The sequence below is a fragment of the Arachis hypogaea genome, chromosome 9 (assembly GCF_003086295.3).
Source record: "Arachis hypogaea cultivar Tifrunner chromosome 9, arahy.Tifrunner.gnm2.J5K5, whole genome shotgun sequence".
Classification (NCBI taxonomy): Eukaryota; Viridiplantae; Streptophyta; class Magnoliopsida; order Fabales; family Fabaceae; genus Arachis; species Arachis hypogaea.
In genome coordinates, this window is record NC_092044.1 from 88,287,445 (window position 1) to 88,299,472 (window position 12,028).

Sequence of the window (12,028 nt, forward strand, 5' to 3'; positions counted from 1 at the left end):
CTAAATAAAGAACAATTGGGTTAAGCATAGGCTCAAAATTGGTTAATAATAGAAGGTAAAAGGCAGGGCTATTTGGGTAAGTGAGCTAATGAAACAAAGGCCTCAATCATATAAATGCATGAATACAAGGAATAATGGACATATAGAATTAAACAAATCAAGGATCAAAATCATAGAAAGAGAATAATTACACACAAGAAGGAAAATAGGTGGTTATAAGATGTAAGCACATCATTAGGCTTAAATCTCACAAGCTTGTGTTCTTAGCTCAAAAACATGATTCACAAAATACAAAATTCAAGCAAGTTCATCAAAAGTTTATCAATCAATTGGGGTGGTGCCCTATAGATAACTTCCTTGAAAAATCTCATTGTTTTGACTAGGCTTATTCTAAATGCAATGTTGTAATTGAGAAATTCTAAAAAAATTTTTAGTTTATCCCTTTTTTCAATCAAAACAAATTTCATATGCAAAAAGGGGGTCAACTTAGGTTTCAACAATCCAAAATATTTTTTTCTAATCACAGCCACTAAACTGAAGCTACTACATATATATATACTATCAACTACAAATGCAAATCCAACTAAAATCTAAAATAAAGCAAAGTGCAATAAAAATATCCAAAATACTAGTGTGTACAATAATCCAAAAAGTGCAATAAAGCAAAGTGCAAAATGCTAAAAATAACCCAAAATAAAAGATAAATGTCCGAATTTATCACCCAAAATGGCAATTTCACCGACGGTGACCTCCCCACACTTAGAATAAAGCATCGTCCTCGATGCTACTGCTCAGGCTCAAGGTGAGGGTCAACGGTCGCATCTAGCTACTGGGACTAAGGTTGTGGCTCCTCTGAGGGCTGCTGCGCCTCTGGGGTAGCCTGAGTCTGTGGAGGTACCTCTGGCTGAGCCTGCTCCTCCTCGGAAGAAGGGTCGGCAATAGGGGGCAATTCGACGCCCAGTGCCACAAACATCTTATCCACTCTATCAAAGCGTCGCATGATGTGGCGCTCACTATGCTCCACGAAGCGGAAAATACGCTGTACCAAAAGATAAGTCGGCTGGGGTGCTGGTGGTGGTGGTGCTAAAGGTGCTGCTTGTATAGATGGTCCCGCTGCAGCTGATGAAGAAGAAGGTCCAGCTACTCCTGCTCTGGCTCGAGCTCTAGATGGACGCCGGGATGGGGGCTTCTCATTCACCCATGTCCCCCACAGAATAAAGTTCTCTTTACCGTCAACTGGGGGTGGTGGTGACACGTCATCTGCTCTCCATGGTGCACCGGCTAGCTGAGCCATTGTAGTGACCAAAAACGGGAATGGAAGTATGTCACGGACATGTTCTCGCCACATATATCTCCTGATCAATCGGGGAAAGTACACATCCTTCCCCTCCATAACACATCCGATCAGGACGAGCATGTCGAAATCTCAGTAAAATGTGTAGTAGGCAAAGATCTACTGCCATGTCCTAGCCTCTCTCGACAGATGAGCAAACAGCATCCCCTTGGGTTTTTTGTTATCAGCATCCATCTCCCAAGGGTCATCCGGGGTGGCAATAACACACCTCAAGGCCTCATAATCAAAAGTCATACAATGCATCTTCACTTCTGCCTACTCATAGGCATCAGGTGTTGGGTCTTAAAAGTCACAAGGATACTCACCAAAGCCATTAGGTTGATATGCATCATAGAATGGTTTTTGTTCATAGTTCATTAGTGGAGGTTGTTGCCATGAGGATTGATCATGTACATGTGCCTCCTCCCACCTTTGATTGTTCTACACTTGATGCAACTCTTCATTGTAACCTCCACTTCCTACAATATAATGAGAACCAAACTCATAGTCAAAGTGAGAATTCATGGTAGCAAGAGAAAATGAAAACAAAACTAGTAACAATTAAAGGAAACAAACTCCTAAAACTACCAAAAACTAATCAAAGAAACAAAAGGCAAACATATTCACAATATTCACATATATACAATAACCAATAACAAGGCACACAATTACAACTCCCCAGCAATGGCGCCATTTTGATGAATGAAAAATTGATGGTATAGAATTTCACTAATGAAATCTCATTGCAAGTATAGTTTCTAATCCAACAATAATCCTTTCATACAAAAATTTGTTTGTCACAAGTAACAAACCCCTAATAAATCTAATAATCGAAGTATTTAAACCTTGGGTCATCTCTCAAAGTAATTGCAGGGTAGTGTTCTTGTTATTGGTTATGAGTTGCATATTTTGGGGTTTTGGATAAGGGACAAGAAAAGTAAATTGTAATGAAAACCAAATAATAAAACGGTCTAGGCAAGGTTTTGGTGGTCAAGGATCTCTATCCCTATCACTAACCATAACATGAGAATTGGCAAGGATCAATCCCATTAAATCATCCTCTAACTAGTAAAGAAAAGTCAAATGAGCTATATCAATCGAAGTCCATAAGTCCTAGCTATCCACTAAATCAATTAGTGATGGCTAGAGTCAACGGCTCCCAATTATCAATCACTTGGATATTAGTAACTCAAGAATTTCTAAGTTACCTTCCCAAGCCAAGAACATAAAATTCTACTCTAACATCCTCCCAAGCATTTCATCAAACACTTGGAAGGCATAAAAGGAAAGTATAGTAAATTGACAACAAGAATGAATTCTAACAACAATTAATGGCAAAGAATCAACAACAACAATCACAAAAAATACAATTAACATGAATTACCTCAAATTGCATTAAAAGAAGATGGAAGGTACAAGAGTAATTCAACAACAAAGTATGGAAACAAAATAGAAGAAATTACAACAAGAGAATAGAAGAACAAGATGTAGCAACATAGAATTGAAAGGTAGAAGTAGATGAAAGCAAGGATTGAAACCTAGATCTAAGAAACTCTATCCTAACCTAATCCTAATTTTAGAGAGAAAAGAGAGCTTATCTCTTTAGAAACTTAACACTAAAACTAGATCTAAAACTAACTAACTCCCTAATGAGTCAATGATGCCTTTCCCTTCAATCCTTGTTCCTTTCAAACATTTTGGCGCCAAAGTTGGTTCCAAACTGGGCCCCACAGCCTCTGTGAATCCGCTAGGCACGATTTCACTTAAAAATCACGTGCCAGCACCAACGTGTACGTGCATAGCACGCGTGCGCGTTCATGGGGTTTTTACAATCCACACGTATGCGTCTAGTACGCGTGTACGTTCATGGGTGCATCCCAAATCTTTGGCTTTTCATGATTTCTCCACTTTGCATGCTTTCTCTTCACTCCTTTGATCCATTCCTAGCCCCTTTTCAATCTAAAATCACTAGCAAACATATCAAGACATCTAATGGAATCAAAAGGAGATCAAACTTATCAATTTAAGGGTCTAAAAGCATGTTTTTATATTTAAGCACAAATTAGGGAAAAATCACAAAACCATGCTATTTCATTGAATAAATGTGAGAAAAGGTTGACAAAATACTCTAGATTCAACACAAGATACACCCTAAAAATAGGGTTTATCAGCAACCAACTTTGAGCTCAACCCACAGTTGATTACTTTAATGCAGCAAAATTGCCAGTATCATGGACTTCTACAAGAAGCCACAGAATTCCTTGCAAACTTTCTGCAGATTTCTGACACAGTACGAGCTGATGAAGTAGACCAAGATGTCTACAGGCTGTTGCTCTTCCCATTTGGTGTAAAAGACCAAGCAAAGAGGTGGTTGGATACTCAACCCAAATCGAGCTTGAAAACATGGGATAAGCTAGTGGACAAATTCTTGAACCAATCCTTCCCCCCAAGAAAGCTAACCCAGCTAAGGCTAGACATTTAAGGCCTTAGAGAAGAAGAGAATGAGTCTCTTCATGATGCTTGCGGGAGATACAGAATGATGTCAAAAAATAACCCCACGAAAATGTTTTCAGAATGGGTAAAATAGACATCTTCTATTATGGACTCACAGATAGGGCTAAGATGTCCCTAGATCATTTCGCAGGTGGTTCAATACACATGATAAAGACATTCAAAGAAGCTCAAGAACACATTGAGATAGTTGCCCAACAACCAGCATCTATACTCATCTGGTGAGACTGTAATAAAAAGAGAGGTCAAGGTAGTGTTCACTGAATCATATCCTCCAAAACAAAGTGAATCATTGACCCAACATCTACACTCCCTCACACAATAATTTATAATATTTCAAGGAGTGTTGCAAGAAACCCGTGCCTCCAACAAGAATATAGAGGCACGGCTGAACTAGGATTAATAGCATTTATATGAATGGATAAGAGAAGAATGTCAAGCCATCCAATTAAGGAGTGGAAAGACCCTGAACACCCATTCTCAAGACAGTAAGAAGCAAGGGGAGGAGGAAATGATAGAAGGTGAATAAGTAGCAACCCAGGACACCATGAGGGGTGTTGAACGCTCAAGGAGGGGCAGCAGTGGTATCCAACGCCCAGAAGGGGGCAGTGTTGGCGTTCAACACCAGGAAAGGACCAGCATGGGTGTTGAATACCCAGATAAGGGAGGCCAAGCATGTGCAAGTTCAGGGAACACCCTTCCTAAGCAAGCTAGTAATCCTCCTTCTGGCACCACGGACACTAACCCTGCACCATTCAGAACACTTGAGAACAGGACCATGATGCCGTATCCTCAGAAACTCCGTCCAGCAGAAAAGGATAAGCAATTTGCTAGGTTGGCAGATTACATCAAGACAATGGAGATTAAGAACCCTTTCGCAGAAGCCCTTGAATAAATACCCTCCTATGCTAAGTTTATAAAGGACATATTAAGCCACAAGAAGGATTGGAGGGAGGTAGAGACAGTCCTCCTCACTGAAGAAGGTAGTGCAGTCATCCAGAGGACCCTACAGGAGAAACTGTAAGATCCTGAGAGTTTTGTAATACCCTGTACTCTCGAAGACGGTTGCACAAGGAAAGTTCTATGTGATCTTGGGGCAAGCATTAATTTGATGCCATCATCACTGATAAGAAAACTTGGGATCAAAGAAGTCAAGCCTACCCGCATCTGCCTCCAGCTTGCTGATGGCTCCACCAGGTTCTCATCAGGAGTGGTTGAAGACTTGATCGTAAGGGTTGGACTCTTTGTGTTTCCCACAGACTTCATGGTGTTGAATATGGAAGAACACAAGAATGTATCCATTATTATAGAGAGACTCTTTCTGGCTACAGGAAGGACCTTCATTGATGTGCAAAAACGGGAAGTGACACTAAGAGTCGATAAAGATGAATTCGTACTGAATGCTATCAAGGTCATGCAGTACCCTGACACCCTAGAGGAATGTATAAAGATTGATATCATCGACCCTATGGTGGAAGAGGTATATGCAGTTGAGAGACTCGATGAGGAGCTGGATGACTGGTGGACGAAATTGTGATCATTATTCTTTAAGTTGTTTTCATTGTAAAATTATGGAATTTGAAATTGGCACGAGTGGACACAACTCCGTTCAACTAACCAGCAAGTGTACTGGGTCGTCCAAGTAATAAACCTTACGTGAGTAAGGGTCGATCCCACAGAGATTGTTGGTATGAAGCAAGCTATGGTCACCTTGTAAATCTCAGTTAGGCAGATTAAATTGATTTATGGTTTCGAAAATAGAAATAAGAAAATAAATAATAAAAGGGATAGAATACTTATGCAGATTCATTGGTGGGAATTTCAGATAAGCGAATGGAGATACTGTATGGCTCAAGGACGCCTGCTTTCCCACTTCTTCAACTCAATCCTTCTTACTCCTTTCCATGGCAAGCTGTGTATAGGGGTTCACCATCAGCGGTGGCTACTTTCAATCCTCTCGGGAAAATGATCCTCTGCGGCTGTCACTCGCATGGCTAATCGTCTGGAGGCATCACCCATGGTTGATGGCTACATCCCATCCTCGCAGTGAAAACTACGCTCACGCGCTCTGTCACAGCACGGCTAATCACTGGTTGGTTCCCGCTCCTACTGGAATAGAATCCCTTGATTCTTTTGCGTCTGTCACTAACGCCCAGCACTTGCGAGTCTGAAGCACGTCACAGTCATTCATTACCGGAATCCTACTCGGAATACCACAGACAAGGTTAGACTTTCCGGATTCCCAGGATCCTACTCGGAATACCACAGACAAGGTGAGACTTTCCGGATCCTCATAAATGCCGCCATCTATCTAGCTTATACCATGAAGATTCTGTTGGGGAATCTAAGAGATACACATTCAAGCTCTATTGCAGGTAGAACGGAAGTGGTTGTCAATCACGTGCGTTCATAAGTGAGAATGATAATGAGGGTTACTTATCATCACATTCATCATGTTCTTGGGTACGAATGAATATCTTGGAATAAGAATAAGAGAGATTTGAATAAAAGAGAATAGAATTGCATTAATACTTGAGGTACAGCAGAGCTCCACACCCTTAATCTATGGTGTGCAGAAACTCCACCGTTGAAAATACATAAGTAAAAGGTTCAGGCATGGCCGAATGGCCAGCCCCCATGTGGTCACAAGACCGACTGATCAAAGACCTAAAGTGATCAAAGATATCTAATACAATAGATAAATGTTCTATTTATAATAAACTAGCTCCTAGGGTTTACATGAGTAAGTAATTGATGCATAAATCCACTTCCGGGGCCCACTTGGTGTATGCTTGGGCTGAGCTTGATTAATCCACGAGCTGAGGCTTCTCTTGGAGTTGAACTCCGAGTTATGACGTGTTTTGGGCGTTCAACTCCGGATCATGACGTTTTTCTGGCGTTTAACTCCAGACAGCAGCTTGTACTTGGCGTTCAACGCCAAGTTACGTCGTCAATTTCCGAATAAAGTATGGACTATTATATATTGCTGGAAAGCTCTAGATGTCTACTTTCCAACGCCGTTGAGAGCGCGCCATTTGGAGTTCTGTAGCTCCAGAAAATCCATTTCGAGTGCAGGGAGGTCAGATTCCAACAGCATCAGCAGTCCTTTTGTCAGCCTTCTTCAGAGTTTTGCTCAAGTCCCTCAATTTCAGCCAGAATTTACCTGAAATCACAGAAAAACACACAAACTCATAGTAAAGTCCAGAAATGTGAATTTAACATAAAAACTAATGAAAACATCCCTAAAAGTAGCTTGAACTTACTAAAAACTACCTAAAAACAATGCCAAAAAGCGTATAAATTATCCGCTCATCACAACACCAAACTTAAATTGTTGCTTGTCCCCAAGCAACTGAAAATCAAATAGGATAAAAAGAAGAGAATATACTATAAATTCTAAAATATCAATGAATATTAATTTAATTAGATGAGCGGGACTTGTAGCTTTTTGCTTCTGAATAGTTTTGGCATCTCACTTTTTCCTTTGAAGTTTAGAGTGATTGGCGTCTCTGGGAACTTAGAATTTGGGATAGTGTTATTGACTCTCCTAGTTAAGCATGTTGATTCTTGAACACAGCTACTTATGAGTCTTGGCCGTGGCCCTAAGCACTTTGTTTTCCAGTATTACCACCGGATACATAAATGCCACAGACACATAACTGGGTGAACCTTTTCAGATTGTGACTCAGCTTTGCTAGAGTCCCCAGTTAGTGGTGTCCAGAGCTCTTAAGCACACTCTTTTGCTTTGGATCACGACTTTAACCACTCAGTCTCAAGCTTTTCACTTGGACCTTCATGACACAAGCACATGGTTAGGGACAGCTTGAATTCGCCGCTTAGGCCTGGATTTTATTTCCTTGGGCCCTCCTATCCATTGATGCTCAAAGCCTTGGATCCTTTTTACCCTTGCCTTTTGGTTTTAAGGGCTATTGGCTTTTTCTACTGCTCCTTCTTTTTCTTTCTATATATTTTTTTTTGTAAGCTTTTGCTTTTTCACTGCTTTTTCTTGCTTCAAGAATCAATTTCATGATTTTTTTTTCAGATCATCAATAACATTTCTCTTTGTTCATCATTCTTTCAAGAGCCAACAATTTTAACACTCATAAACAACAATATCAAAGACATATGCACTGTTCAAGCATTCATTCAGAAAACAAAAAGTATTGTCACCACATCAATATAATTAAATTAAATTCAATGATAAATTCGAAATTTATGTACTTCTTGTTCTTTTGAATTAAAACATTTTTCATTTAAGAGAGGTGAAGGATTAATGGATTTTATTCATAGCTTTAAGGCATGGTTACATACTAATGATCATGAAATAAAGACACAAAACATAGATAAACATAATACAAACCGAAAACAGAAAGAAATAAAGAACAAGGAATGAATCAACCTTTTAGTGGCGTCTTCTTCTTGAAGGACCAATGATGTTCTTCAGCTCTTCTATGTCCCTTCCTTGCCTTTGTTGCTCCTCCCTCATTGCTCTTTGGTCTTCTCTTATTTCTTGGAGAATGATGGAGTGCTCATGATGTTCCACCCTCAATTGTTCCACATTGTGGCTCAAATCTTCTAAGGAGGTGTTGAGTTGCTCCCAATAGTTGTTGGGAGGAAAGTGCATTCCTTGAGGCATCTCAGGAATTTGTTGATGATGAGCTTCCTCATGCACTTCTTGAGAACCGTGCATGGTTTCTCTTGCTTTCTCTATCCTCTTCTTGGTGATGGGCTTATCCTCTTCAATGGGGGTATCTCCTTCTATGATGACTCCAGCTGAGTAACATAGATGGCAAATAAGGTGAGGAAAAGCTAGCCTTGCCATGGTGGAGGACTTATCGGCTATTTTGTAGAGTTCATTGGAGATGACCTCATGAACTTCTACTTCCTCTCCAATCATGATGCTATGGATCATGATGGCCCGATCCACGGTAACTTCAGATCGGTTGCTAGTAGGAATGATGGAGCGTTGAATGAACTCCAACCATCCTCTAGCCACAGGCTTGAGATCCAGTCTTCTTAGTTGAACTGGCTTGCCTTTGGAATCTATTTTCCACTGAGCTCCTTCCACACATATGTCCATAAGGACTTGGTCCAACCTTTGGTTAAAGTTGACCCTTCTAGTGTAGGGGCGTTCATCTCCTTGCATCATAGGCAAGTGAAACGCCAACCTCACATTTTCCGGACTAAAATCTAAGTATTTCCCCCGAACCATTGTGAGATAGTTCTTTGGATTCGGGTTCATACTTTGATCATGGTTCCTAGTGATCCATGCATTGGCATAGAACTCTTGAACCATCAAAATTCTGACTTGTTGCATGGGGTTGGTTAGGACTTCCCAACCTCTTCTTTGGATTTCATGTCGGATTTCCGGATACTCATTCTTTTTGAGCTTGAAAGGGACCTCGGGGATCACCTTCTTCTTTGCCACAACATCATAGAAGTGGTCTTGATGGCTCTTGGAGATGAATCTTTCCATCTCCCATGACTCGGAGGTGGAAGCTTTTGTCTTTCCTTTCCCTTTTTTAGAGGATGCTCCGGCCTTAGGTGTCATTGATGGTAATGGAGAAACAAAAAGCTTGTGCTTTTACCACACCAAACTTAAAATTTTGCTCGCCCTCGAGCAAGAAAGAAAAGAAGAGAAGAAGAAGAAGAAGAAAGAATGGTAGAGAGGGAGAGAGGTAGGTTCGGCTATGTGGGAGAAGAAGAGGTTGTGTTGTGTGAAAATGAAGTAGAATGGAAGGGTATTTATAAGGAGAGGGAGGGTGGGTGTTCGGCCATTTTGGGTGGGAATGGGTGGCAAGTTGAATTTGAATTTGATGAAGGTAGGTGGGGTTTATGGGGAAGAGTGGGTTGATGTGAATGGTGAATGGGGTAATTGGGAAGAGGAATTGAGGTGATTGGTGATGGGTGTTGGAAAGTGTGACATGGGGAATAGGAAAATGAGATTTAGGATTAGGAGAGTGTGATTAGGATTAAAAGGTAAGGTGGGAATATGGTAGGTGGGGATCCTGTGGAGTCCACAGATCCTGAGGTGATCCTGTGGGGTCCACAGATCCTGAGGTGAAAAGAAATACCATTCCTTCACCATATAGGCATGTAAAATGCCTTCGTGCATCATTCTGGCGTTTAAATGCCCATTGGTGCACGTTCTGGGCGTTCAACGCCCATGTAATGCATGTTTCTGGCGTTGAACGCCAGTTTCATGCTTGTTACTGGCGTTCAGCGCCAGTTTGTCTCCTCTAGGCACATTCCTGGCGTTCAGCGCCAGGATGTTGCTTGTTTCTAGCGTTCAGCGCCAGAATGGTACTCTGTTCTGGCGTTGAACGCCAGCCAGATGCATCTTACTGGCGTTGAACGCCAATCTGCGCGACCTCCAGGGTGAAAAAATTTTTTCTTCTGTTTTTGACTCTGTTTTTAATTTTTTTGATTTTTTTCGTGACTCCTCATGATCATGTACCTAATAAAACACAAAATAACAATAAAATAAAAATTAGATAATTAAAATTGGGTTGCCTCCCAACAAGCGCTTCTTTAAAGTCAATAGCTTGACAGTGGCTCTCAAAGAGCCACAAGATGATCAGGTCAATGTTAGTGTGTAGTCCCAACACCAAACTTAGAGTTTGGATATGGGGTTTGAACACCAAACTTAGAGTTTGGTTGTGGCCTCACAACACCAAACTTAGAGTTTGACTGTGTGGGCTCTTCTTGACTCTGAACTGAGAGAAGCTCTTCCTGCTTACTCTCTTTTGTCACAGAGGAATGGCCATGTGCCTTAAACACAAGGTAGTCCCCATTCAATTGAAGGACTAATTCACCTCTGTTGACATCTATCACAGCTTCTGCTGTGGCTAGGAAAGGTCTTCCAAGGATGATGCAATCATCCTCTTCCTTCCTAATGTCTAAGATTATGAAATCAGCAGGGATATAAAGGCCTTCAACCTTTACTAATACGTCCTCTACTATTCCATAAGCTTGCCTCAATGACTTATCTGCCAATTGTAATGAGAACAAGGCAGGCTGTACCTCAATGATCCCTAGCTTCTCCATTACAGAGAGTGGCATAAGATTTATCCCTGACCCTAGATCATATAGAGCTTTTTCAAAGCTCATGGTGCCAATAGTACAAGGTATTAAGAACTTGCCAGGATCTTGTTTCTTTTGAGGCAGAGTTCTCTGAATCCAAGTGTCTAGTTCACTAATGAGCAAGGGAGGTTCACTTTCCCAAGTCTCATTACCAAACAGCTTGGCATTCAGCTTCATGATAGCTCCTAAATATTGAGCAACTTGCTCTTCAGTCACATCTTCATCCTCTTCAGAGGAAGAATAGTCTTCAGAGCTCATGAATGGCAGAAGGAGATTTAATGGAATCTCTATGGTCTCTATATGAGCCTCAGATTCCTCTGGATCCTTAATAGGAAACTCCTTCTTGCTTGAAGGACGTCCCAGGAGGTCTTCCTCACTAGGATTTTCGTCCTCCTCCTCCCTAGTGCATTCGGCCATATTGATCACATCAATGGCCTTGCACTCTCCTTTTGGATTCTCTTCTGTATTGCTTGGGAGAATACTGGGAGGAGTTTCAATGACTTTCTTACTCAGCTGGCCCACTTGTGCCTCTAAATTTCTAATGGAGGATCTTGTTTCATTCATGAAACTGAAAGTGGCCTTTGACAGATCAGAGACAATATTGGCTAAATTAGAAGTGTTTTGTTCTGAATTCTCTGTCTGTTGCTGAGAAGATGATGGATATGGCTTACTATTGCTCAGCCTATTGCGTCCACCATTGTTAAAGCCTTGTTGAGGCTTTTGTTGATCCTTCCAGGAGAAATTTGGATGATTTCTCCATGATGGGTTATAGGTGTTTCCATAAGGTTCACCCATGTAATTAACCTCTGCCATGGCAGGGTTCTCAGGATCATAAGCTTCTTCAGAAGCTACCTCTCTAGTACTGTTGGATGCATGTTGCAATCCATTCAGATTTTGAGATATTATGTTGACCTGTTGAGTCAACATTTTGTTCTGAGCTAATATGGCATTCAGAGCATCAATTTCAAGAACTCATTTCTTCTGAGGTATCCCATTATTCACGGAATTCCTCTCAGAGGTATACATGAACTGGTTGTTTGCAACCATGTCAATGAGTTCTTGAGCCTCTTCAGGCATTTTCTTCAGGTGAATAGATCCACC